Raw genomic sequence first — 19001 nt, 5'->3', positions numbered from 1 at the left:
ATTTGAATTCTCATGTTTGGATTGGGCTACTGGATTTTACTTATAATTGTAGAAGACTATTTGATGTGTTAATTTAAAACTCAAGCCTAGGTTTAAGATTTGAGCAGGGATCTTTTGTCATTGTTGATGAAGCCACTAATAAATGTCATATTGAGTAGAGACTTCGGTCATGAGATGCTTACATGAATTATCATATATAGCATTGTTGATGGATGTTAAGAATCTTGGTGAAGGAAGATCTGGAGATCGATCGAGTTAAATTCTAGTGTATTGGCTCAATGACTTCTAAACCATTGAATTTGAAGTAAATCTTTTGGAAAGAAGATCAACGTAGATTGTTTAATCGAATTGCTGAGGAAATCCACGGTTAACTTATTTTAAATTAAACTTAGATATTTTGAATTCTAAAATGGTTGTGAAGATCATGTAGTGACCATAAACTTGATTAATGCCTTGAAGGTTAGTTATGGTTAGTATACTCTACATAAATTGAGGACAAAGAGATCTGGAGGTTCTGCTCAATTAAAGTTTTGAAATTTGAATTTTCTTACTCCTAGTGCAAAGTGATGTTTTGGTCATAAATCTTTAGAGGCTTTAGAGCATTTAATGGATTATATCAGAGTGCGCAGTGGAAGTGTAGTGGTTTGAGTTATTTTGAAACCGATTAAAAAAATAATAATAATAACAATACCTTGATCTGAAAGGTATTATTATGGAACACTTGAGTTAGTTTCTAGTAGAGGCGAATATTGTTGATTCTTTGTCTACTGGAAGTAGTTGTGGGCTCTCCTATTTTTGATAATTTTAAGAATAATTTTGGGGCATCTCAAATTTAGCGTTGATGGATTGATAGCTCTGTGATTAAGCTTGGGCCTAGAATGATTTAACATAGTTCTTCGACTCCTAGCTCTGACATTGTTAATATACTTATTTGAACAGGTTTGCGGTTTTTCTAGGATAAAGATTGATCATTTAATCACAGGCAAAGTTAAGAAAAGAAAATTGATTATAGAATATTAAGAGCATTTGATACTAAAGATTTCTCCTATTTCTGTTAAGTTAATTATGATCTTAATGTAGAATCAAGAGAAATTAATTTTCTTGGGATATAATTATGGCATTTTAATCCAAGGTTGGGAGTTTGGAATTCTTTTGAAGAAGATAAAAAAAAAAACTTACTACGTGTGGTAAATGGAAAGGATCAAGTTTTGAGATGCTGTGATTTTTGTATCTCAAAATCTTGTGAGTAGGTACTCCGAGAGGGAGACTATTTGAGATCTCAGGGATGATATGATGGATACATATTTTTAGAGCTTGAGACTTCAGGTATGTTAATTTCGCGGACGAAATTTTTTTAGGAGGGGAGAATGTGAGAACCCAGAAAAAGAAAAAATATGTGGATTGATGGGCCGGCCCGAAGAAGTCGGGCCCATCTATCAAATACGATTGTGCCCTAGGCACGATCGTGGAAGGGGAAACACAAAGAGGGCGTTAGAGGGGGGGGCAGCGGCGCTAGAGAGGGCGATCGCCGGAGGAGGCCGATCGTCGGGGGGAGTTTGAGCGCCGGGAAGGCGGCGGATCTCGTGAGCCGGCCGGTCAAGAAGGATAATGAGGATCCCCACCAATCGCACAAAGAGGCCTCGGATCCATGTGTTTACTCACGGATTTCTCCACCGATTCCTCGCTGGAAGGGTCGCCGGAGCATCCCGTCGGACTGAGGTAAGCCCTTTGCGCTTCATTGCTTAGTTTTGGGTCGTGTGGGTGGGATTTTGGCCGGCGGATCGTCGGGGATAGAGTCCGAAACAGGGTACCCCTGTTTCGGCTTCTCTCCTCCGAATTTTTGCTGCCGCCGGCCACCGGTTGGCCGAGATCCATGGCGGGAAGGGGGTTGATCGGATCTGTGTGAGGGTTGGAGATGAGTTCCTAGGGTTTGTTGTGGATGGGGATGGTGAACCGAGGTCTTCTCCTTGTGGTTCAACCTTCTTCCCCTCTTCCTCTCGTCGGTTGGCCGCCGGCCGGCGACGATGGAGAGGTGGCTGCCGTCGGGTGAAGGCCGAGCCACCATGTTCTTCCGTGGATGAAGGGGGAGGGGGAAGGGAGGAAAGAAGTCCATCTGTTGATGTTGGAGGGGGAGGAAAATCATGCCTGTTCTTGGGAGGAAGAAGAAGAAGAGATAGAAGAGGAGATCTCTTCTTCTCTCTTTCTCTTGGCCGGCCCCCATCGCCGGCAACTGCAATAGTGGCGGCCGGCGATGGTTCGGCCAATGGGGTTGTCGAGTTGGGGAAGGAGAGGGCACAGCCACCATGGTTGTTGCCCTTGGATCAAAAAGGATTTGAGGGAGGGAGATGTATTCTCAACCATGAAGAGAGAGGGATCATCCCTTTCTTTTGGTCTCTTCACCGGGACCGGCCATCATCGCCGGCATGGCAGCGGCCACGGTTGGCGACGACATAGACCGGTGGTACAGGGTGGGAGTCGGGCCACCCCGACTGCCCTAGATTTGAGGGATTGAGATGTTTTGGAACCTGGTGATGGACCCCATAGTAGATGTGAATTATATTTTAGAATATTTAAATATTGAATAATTTAGTCTGTGAAATATAATTGATGTTGTAGGGGAAAAGTCAGCGGTGCCAGGAGATTTTGATCAGGGGACTCAGCACCCCAGCGCGTAGGTTGTGATTTGGATCTGTATTTGAGTCAGTCTACAATTCCTGTAAGAATCCCTACATCTGAGCACTTTTATTTATGCATATATTGGATTTATCGTTGGATATATTTTATCAGCATGTTGCTATTTGTTTTTGAGCTTGTATGACACTATGAGGTGTGCATTTTGTTTATTATGAAAGTATTGGAATAATTAAATTGGAAAGGAATAACATATTTTTGAGAAATTATAAAAATATGTGACGTGATTGAAATGTGATTAAACATGTAAAACTAGACATGTAAAATGGGTTGGACTAACCTTGTCATGAGATAGCCTCTACGAGCTTATGCGTAGGATAGCCTCCACGGGCTTATGCGTGGGATAGCCTCTACGAGCTTATGCGTAGGATAGCCTCCCCGGGCTTACGCGTGGGATAGCCTCTACGAGCTTATGCGTAGGATAGCCTCCACGGGCTTACGCGTGGGATAGCTGCCCCGAGCTTATGCGTGGGATTTGTGCAGTTTTGGACTGGGTCATGAACTTGGTTAGTTCAACGCCAGAAGTGAAAAGTCTGAAGACTTGGGAATCAGAGTATAACGTGAATGGATCATATAATGTGAAAAAGGATTTATGTATACAAAATGGTTATGTATATATTTGTTATTTGTTGAGCCTTTGAAATGATGAAATGATATTATTTGATGTTTTGATTATTTTATTATTATTACTGTGTGTGGCTGTTGGGATTCTTACTGGGCTGGAAAAGCTCATACCCCTTCTTCTTTCTTTTTCAGAGGCACTGGATTTGTAGAGTCCATCGGGTGGGACGAGAAATGAGATCAGCATGTAGTCTGACTGCTAGATAGATAGAAGCAGCTTATCTTTTATTGTTGGACATTTGAAAATCTTGTAATTAAACCGATCGTTTATTTAAACATGTCGAATTGTCAATTTGAGTTAATTAATTAGTTATGGATTTATTGGAATTGTTGTTTATCTTAGGCCTTGCATGATCTTTAGAGTATTGCTCTAGGGCTCATGCGGCCGGTCGCGTGCCGGACCTGGGTGATGGGTTCGGGGCATGACAATTTGGATGCTGCTCTGCATTTTTCAACATGCAGTTCCTTTGGATGGAAAGAGTATATCCTTTTTACGGATTAATACTCCCCATAATATGTTTGGTTGTTCAATAAATTCCAAAACTTGAGAGGAGGGAGTCGCCGTGCAGTGGAGAGAGGCAGATTTGCAGCATCTAGAGATCGAATCCTCCTCCGATTCTAAGATGGGGAGGCGATCTTGACGCATCGGAGATAGAGGAGAGGGGAGATACTACTTGGAAAGAGGTTGAGGATGTAGCTCATGGAATCGGTGCATGGCAGCGAAGGCTCCTCGTCTCCACCAGGAGTTGGGTCTGTAAGATGGACCTTGGAAAAGGGCTCTTCGAGGCCATCGCTGACCCAATTGCTGGTACGAAAAATAATAGAGAAGGAAATAGCTACTTTACAAGACCACTTTTCCATCCAGTTTGTGATGCTAGCGGAGTTGAGGGAGGAGCGGTAGAAGTGGGAAAACTGGCGGTTGAATCCCTGTGGACTTGATCTCCAAGGAATTCAAGGAGAAGGATCGGCCCCCAAACTCTATGGAGCTCTTTGCCATGGCAGAGGACCACTATATATCCCACTTTGAAATAGAAGGTGAGATGCTCACAGTGCTGTCGAATGGTCCGTGGATTATCTCCGGCCAACTCCTAGCCTTGAACCATGGAGGCCGGACGTGATACCGGAGGAAATCGATAATCTGACATTTTGCAGCGGCAGCCAGGCAACCGATGATCATGGGCGTCTCAACCGATCAGCGCTGGGGAGTTGGCTATGCCCGTGTTTTTGTATGGAATGATAATGCCAAACCACTGAAACTTGGCTGATGAATTCAAGATGTTGACTTTGTTTTTTGATAACAATTTATCTACGGAAACCTATCGGAGCTTTGCTTCAGATGTGTTTGAATAGGGCACTCAACCTACCTATAGGTTGAGTTGAAAGGACCACCCAGATTTGGTGTTCGAAAGCTTGCTACTTCATCACAAGCTATAGGTAAAGCCAAAGGCCTGCTACAACTTAAGCCTAAATTACAATTTGACCCACAGCTAAAATGATAATGGGATAAGCTACAAGCACTCATATTCTGGGCCCGTGCATAATAATTCCCCCTCTCCTCAATCTTACCCCACGATAAGATCATATTACACTTCATCATCTCCTCCTTCACCCAAGAAGCTCCAACCACTCGGAATGAATCCTTTTGCTCCCACCCTAAACGATAGTTATGTGCTAGCCTCCTATGAAATGTCAAATAGGCCGAAATACTAAGAGTTTGGGCTGAAGTACTAAAGTTTCAGACCAAAACACCAAAGGTATAATCCGAAATACCAAGGATGCAGACTAATACACCAAGTAAGATGTACGTCGACATACTAAGGTTTCAGGCTGGAACACTAGTGTGCAGGCTAAAATACCAGGGGTTCAAGCCAAGTTACTGTAAATTAAGAGGGTGAGATTTATTAGTCTAGGACGAGATCTTAGTGGTCCAAAATTGGTGGTTGGCCGACAGTTATCGCCAACGATGCATGTGAGAAATGGTCGAACTACCTATCATACATGGCTATAGTGGCCCGTATGTGGCAAACAAGAATAAAATGTCCACAATGAATAGTCAGATCTTTCCACTACCCATGACTTGAGAGGACGGGTGGTGCTACCTATTATTTGTGGCAATTCTAGGTTATGTAACACATAATAGCAAGAATAAGTATCTAAGATGAGCTGTGGGCCTATGGCAACTATCTTACCAATTAAGAGGAGTCGCTTATAAATATCAAATTATAATTAGAAGAAAGAAGCTTGGACACATCAATAGATCCTGGACCTATGCTACTCTCATATCCTCCTTTAATTATCCTCTTTCCAACTACTCTAATGCCGGTGGCCCTCTTTCCAACTACTCTAATGCCGGTGGCATGCTGGTGCACTTATTTACCCCTTGCCATGAGGACTTGTCAAACAAACTTTCTAGCATGCTTATCCTTAGCCGGTGAGAAAAGTCATGTGCCAAACAAGTTTTGTGGCATACCCAGTGGGACAATCATATAGCTACCATAATACTGCTATGTCCAGAGATTGATGAAGTAGTTACAAGTAAAGTGGCCACTATTCTAAGGCTATCTATAGAGTGATATATGGCATCTTCGACTTTAGCAGCAAAACATGTCAAAAGACTTGTTTCTATTATTGAGAGCTAGTATTATGCGCCATAACACATTCTGCTACATATTGTTTAGAATCAGCTAATCCTTCCTCTTTGTTGGGTGAATCGATTTAGTATGAGGAAATTGGAATTCTCAAGAAACATAACTTTTATTTTTGTGCCCGCTTGAAGGGCAAGACCGAAGACTGCTCTATAGAATCATGGGGATCTATAGACGGAGGTAACGAAAAAGGGATCCTATAGTTAAATGTAGGATTAAGGAAGACTAAATAAGTATTGACTGATGACTTGATTGGCATCAGGCTAGCAATTGAACCTAAGAGAAGAAACGTGGGCAATATTATGACAACATAAGTCTACACCTTTAAGATCGGTCATCCCCCAGTAGTAATGGATAGGGGCTATATCTGTTATTTTAGAACGTGTCGGAGTGTCATCATTATCCGGTGAGACCAATCACGTTGAAGCTCCGGTGTTCACCGAATTGATAGGCCTGGAGCATTATGGTCGAGTGAGAGGTTATGGCATTAGAGTTACTCCCACTCAGTTGTTTGCAGTGAGCAGATATACTCAAGATGTCAGACAAACTAGTAGCACTATAGAGATTTGTAGTCTAAAGGCAATGATAGAAGAGAGAGGCAGAGCCATCATACAGTGATGGAGGAGATGAGGCAAACCTATCATACAAAAATGGGGGAGAAGAGGCACACCTATCATACAGATATGGAGGAGTTGAGGCAGAGCTATCAGATAAAGATACAATCTTTGAGGGCTCAGCTTGACCAGATTGCATCTATGTTGCATAGGTTTGCCCCTCCTCAGGTAAATAACTATCTCTATTTGAATATTTTATACAATTATGATGTATTTTTGTATGATTTTAATGATTTTCGTATTCTTATCTTCTAAAGTTTCTATCTTTTTCTTATACGTTCCGGATACTTCATCTATTCGTAGAAATGATGATGATGATGATGCCATCGACCCATGATAGCTCTTAGACTATTTATTTAAAAATTTTATATATATATTTTTTATGTTTTTGGTATATTGTAAATGTAAATTGGCAATGTAAATATAATCATATTTGACAATATGAATATTTCGAATGATTCGTTTGATTGTGATATATGTATTTATATGACTTTTGTTGTGTATGTGTTTGGTAAATGTATAAAGAGTTTTAATTTTTTTTAAATATTTTTTTATAAAAAAAAATTAATTCTTACGACGCTTTATAGCATTGTTAAAAGATGCATTACCGACGCTTTTAAGCGTCGGCAATTGGCGACGCTTTCAACAAGCATTGGCAAGTTGATTTTTGATGCTTACATTGCCAATGCTTTTGCAACGTTTTAGAAAGTGTCAGGAATAAAACTACCGATGCTTATACGCATCGGTATATACAATGAAATGCATCGGCAATGCCTGATTTTCTTGTAGTGGATCTTTGGTGGCGACCAGAATGAAGCAATTACTAATCATGTTGCTGGAACATAGTGAGTATTCTAAGCACTCCAATGCTTATTTAAAATTTCTAACAAATATAATGAAGAGATCTTTTGCATGCATAACCTATGTAACAACCCAGGACCTCACCCAAAATGGCTAACCGGAAGGTATTATTTGGGTTCCTTGATCCTGTATAAGTACTCAAGATCTACTTAGCAAATAACCGATGTGGCACTAAACACACGTCCGCACGGGTCCTCACATACTTCCCCCGTTCAAGTCCTAACGTCCTCGTCAGACTAAGGGTTCAAATCCATTCGAATCTAATAACAAACACCACGATCAGCCCGTGGTTAGCTCCAATAGATCTGTGCTGCAGTGTCTCCTACTCCACATAGGTTATGGGCCGGATCCGCTCTGATATCATTTGTAACAACCCAGGATCTCACCCAAAATGGCTTATCGAAAGTTATTATTTGGGTTCCTTCATCTTGTATAAGTACCCAAGATTTATACAGCAAATAACCGATGCTTTCTGGCCCTCCAAAAGTACTTTTAGATGAAAAACTGTATTTGGTAAATTTTTCAAAAAGCTGTTTCAGCTTTTGCGGAAAGCTGAAAACAGCTTTTGGGAGGAAGCTCCAATTTGGAGCTTTTGGGAGGAACCTGTTTCAGCTTTTTAGGAAAGCTGTATTTTTGACAAAAATGCCCATATTAAAATATAATAATTACATAGCTTGTCCTTTTATAAACCTAAAAATCTGCTGGAGCCAAGAACCCTAACCGTCAGACTCCCTTCCGTAAGAAAAGATATTTTTCTTTTCAATTTTTGTATACATCTCTTGAACCACATTTTAGAAGAAAAAATTTTAATCCATTTCCGTACCTTCCAAAATCAATCTATTATTTTTTTAATATTTTATACCTTTATTTTTGTATTATACTATAAATATAATATCATATTATATTATATCATAATACATTAATATGTTATGTTAAATAATTTAATATTATGTTATATTATGAAAAATTAATTTATACTAATAATTATAATATTTTATACCTTTATTTTTGTATTATACTATAAATATAATATCATATTATATTATATCATAATACATTAATATGTTATGTTAAATAATTTAATATTATGTTATATTATGGAAAATTAATTTATACTAATAATTATAATATTTTATACCTTTATTATTGTATTATACTATAAATATTATATTATATTACATTACATTATAATACATTAATATGTTATTTTAAATAATTTAATATTATGTTATATTATGGAAAATTAATTTATACTAATAATTATAATATTTTATACTTTTATTATTGTATTATACTATAAATATTATATTATATTACATTACATTATAATACATTAATATGTTATTTTAAATAATTTAATATTATGTTATATTATGAGAAATTAATTTATACTAATAATTATAATATTTTATACTTTTATTATTGTATTATACTATAAATATAATATATATTACATTATATCATAATACATTAATATGTTATGTTAAATAATTTAATATTATGTTATATTACCAAATATTAATTTACTCTAATAATTATATTACTATTATGCTATATTAACATAATATTATTTTATATTACAATAATATTATACTATATCGTATATTTATGTATTAATTTATGTTATGTTTTATTATGTTCTGTTGTATAATACTATGCAATGTCCTTTATGGTAATTTTGTCATACAAAAGTACTTTCACTACAAAAAATTATGGTTTTGCCGACTCTTCCCCGCCGACGCTATCAAAAAGCGTCGGCGAAAACCGAGCGGGGTCGAAACTCGACGACGCTTTGTTTTAGCGTCGGGTGAAATTTGGATACGACGACGCTTTAAAGCGTCGTCGCAGGCCAAAAGATACGACGACGCTTTAAAGCGTCGTCGGAGGCCAAAAGGGGCCCAACTCCCCCGATCCCTCCTTCACCCAGCCGCTCCCCCGATCTTAGAGACGACGACGCTTTAAAGCGTCGTCGGAGGTCCCTCCTTCTTCACCCAGCCGCTCCCCCGATCCCTCCTTTTTCTGCCGCTCCATCCGCCCACCCCACCATCCGCCGTTCTTCTTTTAATCCCACGCTGGAGACCCCACCCGTTCTCCCCTAATTTCTTTTAATCCGCCGCCGCCTGGGCTTCGAAGCAGGGGCACTCGAGGGCTCCTCCGGATCGCCGTCTGAACCAGCCCAGCCACCACACGGCTCCATCGAGGGCTGATCACCCGGCTGTAGTTGAACCACTCGAGGAGGACTGCGAGAACGAAGACGACGATGAGCGCAAGGGCATATATGCCGCCCCTATCGCCCGGCCAACCAGAGAAGAGGATCTAGGCGTTCTTGCCCCAGGAGAAAGTCATGTGCATGTCGTCCATCCCGTGTCCCATATCGCCCATGCCTTGTCCCATATCGCCCATGGGCGCCATACCATGATGTCCCATGTCGCCCATGCCGTCGTCCATGGCGGAAGATTTTGCCAGGGCTATACGAGGAAGGGTTTCGCCGTCGTCCATGGCGGCCATGGCCTGGTTCCCCTCTTTCTGTTTTAATTTTTTTTTAAAAAAACAGGTTGCTAACGCCGACGCTTATAAGCGTCGGCGTTGAGTATTTTCCCGACGCTTTCATTAGCGTCGGGAAAGTCCTGTTTTTGCCGACGCTAAGAGAAAGCCTCGGCAAAAACCGGACCCACGCCCACCTGCCCGACGTTTGACCCACGCTTTGCGAAGCGTGGGCTGGGAATTCGCCGACGCTTATAAGCGTCGGTGGAGACAAAAAAAAGCGTCGGGAGTTCTTCCTTCTTTTGTAGTGTTTCTCAGTTTGTTTACCAAACACAAAACAAAGTATCACAGCACTTTACGAATGTAGTTACCAAACAGCAAACAACTTTTTATAACAGCTCTACTTCAGATAGCTCTACTTCCAACAGCTCTCCCAAACAGGGCTTAAACACACGCCCACACGAGTCCTCACAACCTACGTATAGATCCCGCCTGCCCCCACCTGTTTCTGATGTAAAAGATGGGTGGCCATATTTCATTTTTTTTGTTTCCTTTTTTCTTATCCCTTCAAAGTTCATTGAGAAACAAATCTCAACAAATTCTTGGGCATGCTTCATTTGGAAGTCTCTTTTGAATTCAGTTTCTTATTAAATCTGCACATTTATGCAGTGGCTATATGTCGGCTGAATGTGCAATGGGAGTGCTCTTTTCTATGAAATCTGATGTCTATAGCTTTGGAGTGTTGATCTTAGAGATTGTGAGCAGTTCAAGGAACAGTGGCTTTCATCTGACTATGGACTCTCCCAGTCTGCTAGCTTATGCAAGTGAAAGTAGCTTTCTGTCTCCCGATGACAATTCTTCGCTTGTTTGTGAACAAAATGTTGTTTTTATGTTTAATGACGTTCAGACATGAGATTCCAAATTGATCTTGTATTTTAAATGATTCTGGCATGGAAACTATGGAACGAAGGCAATGCAAAGGATCTTGTGCAGACCCATCTATATGGAGTCGTGTGCATGATGAAGTGCTCAGATGCATACATGTTGGGCTCTTGTGTGTTCAGGACCGTCCAAATGATCAACCAACCAAGTCATCTGTTGTTCTCATGCTGGGAAACGAGGCCATAATATATTGCACACCAAGTCAGCCGCTTTTATTGCAGAGAGAAACCTAGATCTTCCTCCATGCAAAATCTCGAGATACTTTCTGCAAGTAGTTTAACCATTACCATGGCAAAGGTAGACCCTCTAGGATTCTCTAATATCTAGCTTCATTCATGTGAAATAGAATGACTAATAAAGTTGGGTAAAGATTTCATATTGCTTAACTGTTCTACTTCTTGTTTGATTTATCAGTCTCATGAAAATTTCTTGTCAGTATTTCTAACTATTTTTTAGTCCATACATCATTCAGTATTTTCATGATAGAATGCAGAGATTCCATGATATCAATCATACCACCTTCTAATTGATTGGCTGCGGGTCAATTCTCATCCTATTCATGATCGGAGCTTCTAGATGTAGCAAACTCAGACTGACAACTTGTGGGAGGACTGTTGGAAGTTGATAAACTTAATTATGCTGAAGAATTCAAAGGATCATATTCAGAATCCAAAGGGTCATATGAAGAATCCAAAGGGTCATATGAAAAATCTAAAAGGTTACATAATGATGTATTTATTAGGGAAGTTAAAAGATCACTTCTAGTGCCTATAAATATGTGGCTATTTTGAAGAAGAATGCATTGAGGGAAAAAAAAGAAAGGAGCGAAAGATAGAGAGGGCTTGTAAGTAAAGTTGTATTCCTCCTTGAAGAAAAGTTGTACTACTCCATTATCTTATATAAAGTATTTTCTCTTCCATATTCTTGTGTTTCCACCACCATTGCATACTCTATCAAAGTGGTATCAGAGCTTTGGCTACCGGGGTGCTTCCTATTCCTCGTCTCACCAATACCAACTATGAGAATTGGAGTATCCAAATGAAGGTGTTACTTGGATCTCAAGATATTTAGGACATAGTCGAAAAAGGCTATGAAGAAGACGGAGATAGAGCACAATAACGAGAGACTTTGAAGAAAGATAAGAAGGCTCTCTACTTCATTTATCAAGGCTTAGATGAAGCCGCTTTTGAGAAGATTGCTGGTGCTACCAACTCAAAGCAAGCATGGGAGATCCTCGAGAAAGCCCATAAGGGTGTTGAGAAAGTGAAGAAGGTGCGCCTCCAAATATTGAGAGACGAGTTCGAGACTTTGAAGATGAAGGAAGGAGAATCCATCTCGGATTACTTCACAAAGGCTCTATCTATTGTAAACCAAATGAGGAGAAATGGTGAGAATATAGAGGACAAGCGTGTGGTGGAGAAGATCCTAAGATCCTTGGATCAAAAGTTTGACAATGTTGTGATAGCAATTGAAGAGTCCAAACATATGGATACTATGACAGTTGATGAACTCATGGGTTCTCTACAAGTCCATGAGCAGAGGATCTTGTTGCGAAAAGAAGAACCTTTGGAGCAAGCCCTGAAAAGCAAGCTCACCATCAGTGAGAAGAAGGAAGGCCCAACTGACGAGGACAAACATAAAAACTATGGTCATGGTTACAGCCGTGGATATCATCATGGACGAGGCCGTGGACAAGGATGAGGTTCCTTTGGATGTGGCAGAGGAAGAGGAGGCCCAGGATTTCCATCAAATGAAGAAAGCACTCAAGACGGAAAAAGGCAAGGAGGTTTCCCAAGAGGAGGACGAAGGTATGAAAAGAAATGTTAAATGCTTTATTTGTGGCAAATATGGTCATTTTTCCTCAGAATGTTACCATAATAAGAATAACCAAGTGCATGAGAAGGCCAACTATGCAAGGAAGGAGGAAGGAGAAAATGGTGTGCTACTACTAGTAGAGAAGGGAGAAGAAGCCTCCAATGAGAATAAATGGTACTTGGATACCGGTGCAAGCAATCATATGTGTGGGCACAAACATGTCTTTAAAGAGTTAGATGAGACAGTGGAAGGCAACATTTCTTTTGGAGATGCCTCAAAAATTCAAGCGAAGGGGATAGGTAAGATCCTAATCCAACTCAAGGATGGTTTTCAACAGTTCATTTCTAATGTTTACTATGTGCCTAATATGAAAACAAATATCTTAAGTCTTGGTCAATTATTAGAAAAAGGCTTTAATGTTTGCATGAAAGGAGGATGCCTGTACTTGAATAAACATGATCAGTTGATTGCAAAAGTACCTATGACCAAGAACCGAATGTTCGTGTTGAACATTAAGTATATCAATACAAAGTGCTTAAGTGCATGCATGAAGAATAACATGTGGCTATGGCACTTGAGGTTCGGGCATTTGAACTTTAGCTCTTTGAAGCTCCTCTCCTCAAAGGCGATGGTGAAGGGGTTACCTCTCATGGAGAATACTTGTGAAGAAATATGTGAAGCATGTATTATTGGAAAACAGTCAAGAACAAGTTTTCCAAAGGAGTCATTTCATCGAACCAAAAAACCTTTGCAACTTATCCATACGGATATTTGTGGTCCTATCACACCGGCCTCATTTAGAGGTCGTCGTTATTTTCTAACATTTATTGATGACTTTAGCAGGAAAACTTGGGTGTATCTCTTGAAGGAGAAATGGGAGGCCCTGGAGATATTCAAAAAATTCAAAGCTCTTGTGGAGAACCAAACTGGGTGCAAAATCAAAGCTTTGAGATCAGATCGAGAAGGAGAGTATACCTCGAAAAAGTTCGAAGAATTCTGCAAATCTCAAGGCATTTGAAGGACCTTAATTGCCGCATACTCACCCCAGCAGAACGGTGTAGTAGAAAGGAAGAATCGAACCATTCTTGACATGGTGAGAAGCACGCAGAACACAAAGAAAATGCCAAAAGAGTTTTGGGCAGAAGCCATAAATTGTGCGGTGTACATCCTCAACCACTGCCCAACAAAGAATCTTGATGGAAGAACCCCCCAAGAGGCATGGAATGGCTATAAGCCAAACGTATCTCATCTAAGAGTATTTGGTTGTATTGCCTATGCACACATCCCAGATCAAAGAAGAAGCAAGCTTGATGATAAGAGTTATCCTTGCATCTTTATAGGATATGACCAGAGGTCCAAGGCATATAGACTCTATGATCCAAAGACAAAGAAAACTATTGTAAGCCGAGATGTGAAGTTCAACGAAGAAGGAAGTTGGAATTGGAGCACCAACTTGGTGGAAGTACAAGAAGAAGAAGAAGATGAAAAGGCTCAAGATGAAGATTCCTCACCTCTCTCTTCACCTAGCACGAGACTCCATCTTTAAGTGAGGATTCTAGAAAGACAAGAAGCATTCAAGATCTCTATGAGGTAATAAGACCTCTTAATCTCATTTGTTTATATGCTGATGAGGATGTAATCTCTTTTGAAGAAGCAGTAAAGAATGAAAACTGGAAGACGGCCATGGATGAAGAAATGAAAGCAATCCAAAAGAATGACACATGGGAGCTTACCACTCTTCCAAAAGGCCATGAGCCCATCGGAGTGAAATGGGTTTACAAGGTAAAGAAGAACGTAGAAGGAAAGATAGAAAAATACAAGGCTCGCTTAGTAGCTAAAAGCTACAAACAGCAAGCCGGGACTGACTACGAGAAGGTATTTGCTCCCGTAGCTCGTATGGAGACAATTTGCCTGGTAATTTTCTTGGCAGCACAAAACAATTGGAAAATCTACCAACTAGATGTGAAGTCGGCCTTTTTGAATGGCTTATTAGAAGAAGAAGTATATGTTGAGCAACCTAAAGGGTATGTGAAGAAGGAATGCAAAGAGAAGGTTTTAAAGCTAAAGAAGGCACTTTATGGCTTAAAACAAGCTCCAAGAGCTTGGAACTCAAGGATTGATAGCTACTTCAAAGCAAACGGCTTCAAGCAATGTCCCTCTGAGGATGCTGTGTATGAGAAAGAAAAAAATTCTAACATATTACTTGTTTGTTTGTATGTGGATGATCTCATCTTTACAGGTAACGATCCACAAATGATTGAAGAATTCAAGCATGCTATGATGAAGGAATTTGAGATGACAGACATGGGAGACATGACATACTTTCTTGGTTTGGAAGTCAAACAACATAAAGAAGGATTTTTCATATGCCAAGAAGGTTATGCTAAAGAAATCTTGAAGAGATTCAAAATGGAAGATTGTAATCCTATAAGCACCCCCGTTGATTGTGGAGCAAAAATATCAAAAGAAGATGAAGGAAAGGTTGTTGACCCTGCTCTCTACAGAAGCTTAGTGGAAAGTTTGAGGTATATGACCTATACAAGGCTGGACATATTATATGCAGTTGGCTTAGTCAGCATATTAATGGAAGAGCCCAAATCAATGCAATGGAAGGCAGCAAAGAGGATTCTTCGGTACATCCGAGGTACTATTACCAATGGACTATTTTATTCTCATTTTAATAACTTTGAACTTGTTGGTTACTCAGATAGTGATTGGGCTGGAGACATGGATGACCGTAAGAGTACTTCTGGATTCGCATTTTTTATGAAAAATGCAGTATTTTCATGGATGTCAAAGAAGCAACCTATTGTTACTCTTTCTACATATGAAGCTGAATATGTTGCTGCATCTGCATGTGTATCACATGCAATATGGCTAAGAAACTTGCTAAAGGAAGTTGGTTCTGAGCAAAAGAAGCCTACTAAGATAAACATTGATAGCAAATCAGCCATTGCATTAGGAAATCATTCGGTGTATCATCAAAGAAGCAAACATATTGATATTCGTTTTCATTCAATCCGGGAACATGTGAAGAATAAAGAGGTAGAGCTACTATATGTGAAGACACAAGATCAAGTGGCTGATATATTCACTAAACCTTTGAAAGTAGACCTCTTCATCAAGTTTAAAAGTTCTCTTGGTATGATAAAGAAAGAACAATTAAGTTTAAGAGGGGGGGGGGGTGTTGGAAGTTGATAAACTTAATTATGCTGAAGAATTCAAAGGATCATATTCAGAATCCAAAGGGTCATATGAAGAATCCAAAGGTCATATGAAAAATCTAAAAGGTTACATAATGATGTATTTATTAGGGAAGTTAAAAGATCACTTCTAGTGCCTATAAATATGTGGCTATTGTGAAGAAGAATGCATTGAGGGAAAAAAAAGAAAGGAGCGATAGATAGAGAGGGCTTGTAAGTAAAGTTGTATTCCTCCTTGAAGAAAAGTTGTACTACTCCATTATCTTATATAAAGTATTTTCTCTTCCATATTCTTGTGTTTCCACCACTGTTGCATACTCTATCAAGGACCAATTTTCAGTATCTATGATTTGGCATGGAGTATTAACTGATTTGTGAAGAAAAAGAAAACTGATGTGTTGCCCAGATAGACAACCCAAGAGGGCGGGGGGTGAATTGGGTTTTTAAATTAACTTAGCTAATTAAAACTTTGTGGATGATTAACTAAATACTATAGCCAGTTATTTAATTAAAGCTAAGTGCTGTGAGTAATGTGTGGGGAAGAAGATGAGAGACAATGCACTACAAACACAAAGTTTTATAGTGGTTCGGAGCTAACCCTTGCTCCTACGTCCACTCCCCAAGTCTCACTTGGGAATTTCACTATAACCCCCTTGGATTACAGCCGGTTGTTTTGCAAGCTCACAACCGAACTTGTTGTTTTACGAGCTCACAACGAACTCGGTCGGTTTTTCCAGGCTCACCGACTAGAACCAACCCCGATTGTTTTTCCGGGCTCACAATCAAACCCTTACACTCGTTGGTTTTAAACCGGCTCACCAACCAACCTTAATCCCCTTGATTCAATCCCCCGATTGAATCAAGTAAATACACGAGATAGAAGAAAACAGAAAATAGCTTCTCAAAAAGCAGATTTAAAACAATATAATCGTAAAGGAGTTAGAAGCCCTCAAACGCTTTTAAGATGGTGAAGAGGTGTGGCTTCTGAAACTCCGGTCTCCTCTTGAAAGAGTGATCGACTTGAAAGCAGGAGGAGGAAGCTTTGAATGCTGGGAAGATGTTGGTGGAGCAGTAAATGCAGATCTTCCCTTTTTCTCGTTGAAGAGCACTTAGAGAGCTTGAAGACTTGAATGCTAGGAGTGGAATGTGTGTTCTCTACCTTGCTACAGTCTTCTGTGGCTATTTAAGCCAACCCCCACGGAAACTAGCCGTTACTCTGCTTTTTCTGGCCGTTCTGCACACTCTGCGCAGCCTGACAATGTGACCGTTGGTGGGTTGGAGTCGACTCGCGCGATCAGGAGTCGACTCGGCTGTAGCAGGAGTCGACTCGAGCTTTTCCGGAGTCGACTCGGCAACTGTTCCCAGTTTGAATTAAAGTTGCCGTCTTGACTGGGAGTCGACTCGTCTTGACCCGGAGTCGACTCGCCAACTTCTGGCGCTGACCTGGCAATTTTGGAGTCGGCTCATCCTCTGTAGTCCGTGGATCCAAATTTGAATTTTGTCCACTCGAGTCGACTCGACTGTCCTGGGAGTCGACTCGAATCTCAGAGCCCGAACTCCCGATTCTCTGTCTTTTGGCTCATCCAGTCTTGGAGTCGACTCGAACTTCCTTGGAGTCGACTCGGCTCTCAGTTTCCGAAAGTTGGTCTTCTGCCTTTTGACGTGAAGCTTGTCTTGGAGTCGACTCGAGCTGTCTGGGAGTCGACTCGAATCTCAGAGGCAGTAACATGGTCTTCTGTCTGTCGATGGTCGCACAGTCTCGGAGTCGACTCGCGTACTGCGGGAGTCGACTCGAATCTCAGAGTCCATAAAACGCTCTCTGACTTTTTCTTTGTGTACCGCTGGGAGTCGACTCGCGTTCCACTGGAGTCGACTCGAATCTCAGAGTCCATAAAACGCTCTCTGACTTTTTCTGTGTGTACCGCTGGGAGTCGACTCGCATTCCACTGGAGTCGACTCGAATCTCAGACCTGAAAAACTGCTCTTCTGTCTGTTTTCAGTCGGAGTCGACTCGTACTGATCAGGAGTCAACTCGAGCTCGTGCCAGTGACCTTGATACACTTGGAGTCGACTCGTGAAACTCGGGAGTCGACTCGTATCTCAGACATTGGTTCATGCAGACTTCTTAACTTATCCAAAATGCTATGAACCAAGTCTAGAGACACTTGGACAGGATTTTCACTGAAACACTCAATCGAATTCATTAGTAATCACAAGATATACTCAAATGCTTTGAGCTCATCAAAATCAAACGGGGTTTTAATCGATCACTCCACATGATGAATAGCCAAGAATTTTGAGAGCATTTTGAAGAAGACATGCCGTTCTGCAGTGGCCATTTCTAGGTTATTTGCGAAGTCATCCGACAGTGGAAAGGACAAATGATGTAGCATTATAAAGAGAGCGTTCCGCTTGACAAGTTAGTTTGCTCATATTATTCAGTTTCTGCATCTCATTTTAATTGTGCATTGAATCTACATAAAATAAGATAATAAATAATGTCTTGCAACAGTTGTAGTCTGGCTTCATCATTTTGGTTTGAACATTATCTCGGCATGGGGTTCTGTAAATCATGCTTTAGATTTTAGAACAATGAAATCGAAAGTTCTGAAGATAGTTCATCCATATATCAGGCTTCATGCAAAACATTCATAGTCCAGAATAACTATCTATTGCAGTGTTGGAACAATTCGTTGGAATTATCGTGAAGGGCTTCGAATTTGTTGGAACTATAAGATTATAGAGATTAATATGCATATACAAAAATTGGAGGGATTATACATAATACGAAAGATAGAATAGGGAAGAAATTAATAAACAAATTCCATTCATTTTGTTGCATTTAACATGAAATAAACAAAGACCTGAGGGATGTACTTCTATCTACCTTCCATAGCTGAAACAGTTATTTCATTTGCAGTGCATTCCTCTCTCGAGCTCGAAGGCAGACAAACTATTTCCATAGTTCTTCCAAAAGAGAAAATAGGTTTTTTAGGACTTTTCAGAGATATGCTTTCATTACTCAGCATGGAAACAACTTCTGACATGGTTGCTCTGTCTTCAGGGACATCTTGCACACACAGAAGAGCCACTTGAATGCATCTTGAGTACCCTTCCAAATGGCA

At 40.3% G+C, this 19001-nt stretch overlaps 1 pseudogene; it reads left to right on the top strand.

Moving 5' to 3' along the window:
* The first annotated feature begins 6607 nt into the window (after window positions 1-6607).
* On the top strand, window positions 6608-12559 carry LOC149753023 (uncharacterized; annotated as a pseudogene).
* Window positions 12560-19001: the final 6442 nt, after the last annotated feature.

The sequence above is a fragment of the Phoenix dactylifera genome, chromosome 8 (assembly GCF_051530095.1).
Source record: "Phoenix dactylifera cultivar Ajwa chromosome 8, Ajwa_hap1_PhDact_Kaust_v1.1, whole genome shotgun sequence".
Classification (NCBI taxonomy): domain Eukaryota; kingdom Viridiplantae; phylum Streptophyta; class Magnoliopsida; order Arecales; family Arecaceae; genus Phoenix; species Phoenix dactylifera.
Note: the sequence above shows the minus strand (reverse complement) of the source record. Positions and strands in the feature narration are given on the sequence as shown.